We start from the raw sequence: 4,435 nt of genomic DNA, 5'->3' as shown, positions 1-4,435 counted from the left end.
CCACCTGCCTTCATTCCCCAAGACCAGGGCTGACCTTTTCTAGAATCCCAACAATGGCATGAGCCTTAGATACAGCACAGAATCTCTCCCAGAGTGACGTTTTAACACCCCTCTGACAAGGATAATCATGGGCCAGATCTGTTCCCAGAGGTGGTTGAAATTTTCCAAAATTCAATTCTTTAACTAAAGGTTGAATTTCAACTAAAAAGACATTTTAATTAAAATTTTCACAGAAGTTACAGCTTGTTATGGACCAGCTGTACCGGCATGCCTTGCTCATATAAGTCCCATTGGTTTCCACTCTCATTAGTTCGGCACATCTGAGCCCGTATCACAATGAAATGTAAAGTACAGCGCAGTGTCTGAGAATTAGTGTATGCCTCCTGAAACAACGAATGCCACAAACCAAGTTTTATTTATATTTTGCCATCTGATAACATAATAATGTGATAATATAAATCTTACTTTGTGAGCATCACAAAAAATATATATTATGAAATAAAAATATTATCACGTTAACCAAAAGAAAAAACAATATATTTAGAAAAGAAAAATATTACAATATAAAGGTGGTACCAGCTTCTTCCTGTTTTCAATCATTTGCTGCAAACGTTTAAATTATGCATCGGTAAGACAAATTACCTTTATTTTCGCTCTTGTTTTAAACAGGTATTAATTCAACCACAAATAAAACCTATTCCTCAATAAGGGAAGTGTTTATTAATTACCTAGGATTACATGTAAATTTAAGGAGGGATGATGCAGTAACTATTAAGAAAATTTCATTATAATTGCTTACTTCCTCATGGATATGAAGATCTTAGACAATTAAAAATGGTGCTATATCTCACAATAAAAGGAACTGCCATTGGATTAACAGTAATCTCTTTGATAAATGAGCAGTTGCTGTAAAAATTGTTTATTGTGAGAATTATCAAATAAAAAAATCAGATTAGCTTTCAGTAGGGTTTGCAAGAAGCAGTGTTGCTAATTGTGATTTTTATTATTTATACAGTGCCAAGTTTGGTGGGAACCTAATGGATAAGTAAAAAGATAAAGGGGGGAATTCCTGGCTCTACTGAAGTCAATAGTTTTGTCAGTGACTTTAGATTTCAGTCAAGGTCCTTGCATTGAAGAGTTTACAATCTGAGGCCCTGATCCTGCAAAGACTTGTGCATGTGCTTAACTCTGCTCATAGTGTGTAAACCAGGTCCTCTCAGGAAAAAGGTTTGATAAAGTTCTTGAGCTCCAGCCTGGAATGCTTACCTCTGGTTCTCCCACAAGTGTCTGTTTCCTACTGCACTGCTCACCACACACAGCAAACCCTCCTTGAACAAAGCTGTAAATCCACTACCCTCTTCCACTTCAAATGCCACTTCTGCTGTGACACCTATGTGAAATCAGCCAGCTAATGACTGCTGGGCTGAGTGGCAATCAAGTGAGAGCTCAAGAGAGAGGGGATTGGTCCTGCTTTGAGCAGGGGGTTGGACTAGATGACCTCCTGTGGTCCCTTCCAACTCTGATATTCTACGATTCTATGATATTATTTATTTTTAGAAGTACACCAGACACCCTTTCATCTAATTCACAACCATCAAGCTGTGCACACAGGTAACCTATGTCACCATGAGATCTCATCATCCTCATCATGCTCCTTCCCTCCTCCCTGTAGTGATTGTCACACCCCCTCACTGCATTGTTTTAAATCAGACTGTAAGCTTTTTAGGGCAGTGATCACATCTTTATGTGCACTTGCACAGTGCCCAGCACAATGAGACCCTGATCCACATGGGGCTCTTTGAGTGCTATCTAAATAAAACTAATAAATAATAATAAATTCATACAGAAAACCTTCCCCCCTCACTAACAACAAGGGCCTTGTTCACACAGTTCTTCTCACAGCAGGAGCCTTGACATACCTTCATCCTCACAAAAGCTTTTAAGCCTACTGGTTACTTGTCTATCCTTCTGACAGCCCTACTTCAGTAGCTAAGATTCAATTGGAACTGTGTGTACGCACACCTGAGGATATAATTTTGTCTTAGTACTTTTTAGAGATTGGCCAAGGGCTGTTGAGGGTAACAGACAAGTTAATTAAGTGCAAAGGACAGGTCAAAAATGTGAGACAGATTCTGTGCTGCCTCACAGCCCGTGCCCATGGCTTGGGTGCCATCGCGGGGAGAGAAAATCTGATCAGAATTTGTCCATGGATGTGAACTCAAGTCACTTTATCTTGGAATTTTGTTGCTGCACCTGTTGTTGAAATGTCAGTTCTCAAGTGCTAACCACATGGAGATTTTCTGTGACAAACATCTCATTGCCCTATATCTGTATTTCATTTTAGAAAGCACGTAAAATCTGCACACCAAATGCAGCCAGTTTTTGAAAAAAAAAATACTAGCAGAAATTGACCTTAGAGTATAAGCATTTCTTATTCCCATAACTACGGGGTTTGATGCTTTTCCAAATTAATCACTAACATAGTCCCCCATGGCTGCAGTTTAAGTGGTATATGTCAGAAAATATCAGCTCCCGAGGAGAAATTTAGAAACGTGTGCACGGGCGCATACATAGACACACACATCATTGACAAACAAAGTTACATTTCAAACATTACATTAGTTAAGGAGTGATGAATTTTTCATTGTCACCTAGAAATTTGAATCCTTTTCCTTAAATCATCTTTGCTGTGGACATCCATGTTCTCTGAAGTGCTAAAGTTGTTTTCTGCTCCTGAATAGGTATGTGAATCATTGAAAAATTATCATCAGGCGCTAACACTTACTGACATGAATCACTGAGGATATGGAAGGCTGCCTTAACGAATAGTTCTGGAAAACTGCCATTAATTTTTGTGAAAATACTCAAGATTAAAATTCAAAATGTTTTGGGGACAGAACTTCAGCTAGAGCAAATTGTCATTGCTCCATTAAAGTCAGTGGTAAGTTACACTAACTGAAAATGGGACCAATAATCTTTAGTAAAGGTAATTAAAAATATCTTTCTCCCACTAGTTATAAGAATCTCTCTCTCTCTCTTTTTTCTTTTTTTAAAGAGATATCACTATGTTCTTTGTGCAAGAAAAACAAAGTTTGAAATGCAGCTCCCTTAGGGATTTCGTATACTGGATTTTTGGCATGGTCAGTCTGGCCAAAGGAGAGCAGTGATCAGGGAAGGGCTATCTATAAAATAAGTCTATAGGAAGAATCAACATTACTAGCTCTAATAATTGGCAACTGCTGAGAAATTTTATACATTAAGAAGTTGATATTGAGTAAGGAGCCAACCCTGTTTACACTGAAGTCAATGACAATTTTACCATTGATATAAAGTGGAATGGGATCTGGGCCTTAGCTTCTAGCTTAAGTATATAGATCCATGAAATCCATACCCTTAATGTTTTATTGTGTTGAAGAAAGTCAGTGCCTTTATGTAGTAAAATAATTCATCCTGAATTGTACAGGTGTGTAAAATTTATCTCACAAGAGTCTGCATTCCAAGTTTTTTATATTTTGTCACATATTTGAAAATGGCACTGTGATGCTATTTATAAGAAAGGTGACCATTTATATCACTGTTCTTACCACTCTAACACAATTTCCATAAATCTTATACACAGTGTATCATGTAAGGTGCCAATGGAAAAGTTATGATTTGCTAAGTATGATTATCCTGTTTGTATGCATGTATCATCTTTGTATCTGAAGTTATGAATATTGGCTATGTGCTGTTATCTTAAACCTGTGTTATATTCTTGTGTGACATCCTCCAGATAGGACTTACATTAGGGCCAGACAGCTATGTATTGATGGCCCATCGAGGAAACTCAGCTCTCACAAAGGGCCATTTAAGAAACTCATCCCATCCAGATAGCTCTTCCTGAGGATGTCTCAGCCAGAAAGGAGCCAATGGCCGCTCCATGTGATTCAGCAAAACATGTAGAGGCACATGATATGCTCATGTGACCCTGGACTCCATCTTGGGCCAGTAACTTTCCACAAACAGGGACAGCGGGCTTTGTTTGGGACAGTAAAATTTCAAGCACATGGCAGAGGATATAAAGGACCCTGAGATATCTCCATTTTGCCTATTTCCTACCCTAATTCTCTGGATTGTGGGTTTACAACTAAAAGGAGCATCTTGAACTTTGAACTGAGGACCTTCCAATCTGTTGGCAGTTACCAGAGAGACTCTACAAGCCATCAATTTATTCCAGGGGTGGCCAACCTGAGCCTGAGAAGGAGCCAGAATTTACCAATGTACATTGCCAAAGAGCCACAGTAATATGTCTGCAGCCCCCCATAAGCTCTCCCCTCCCCCCCCCCGGCTCCCAGCACCTCCCACCCATCGGCAGTCCTGCTGATCAGCGCCTCCCCCTCCCTATCACCTCTCAATCTGCTGTTTCGTGGCATGCAGGAGGCTCGGGGGGGGGGGG

This window comes from Terrapene carolina, unplaced genomic scaffold, assembly GCF_002925995.2.
Source record: "Terrapene carolina triunguis isolate 2854851 unplaced genomic scaffold, T_m_triunguis-2.0 Scaffold210, whole genome shotgun sequence".
Taxonomy (NCBI): Eukaryota; Metazoa; Chordata; order Testudines; family Emydidae; genus Terrapene; species Terrapene triunguis.
This window is presented reverse-complemented; position numbering follows the sequence as displayed.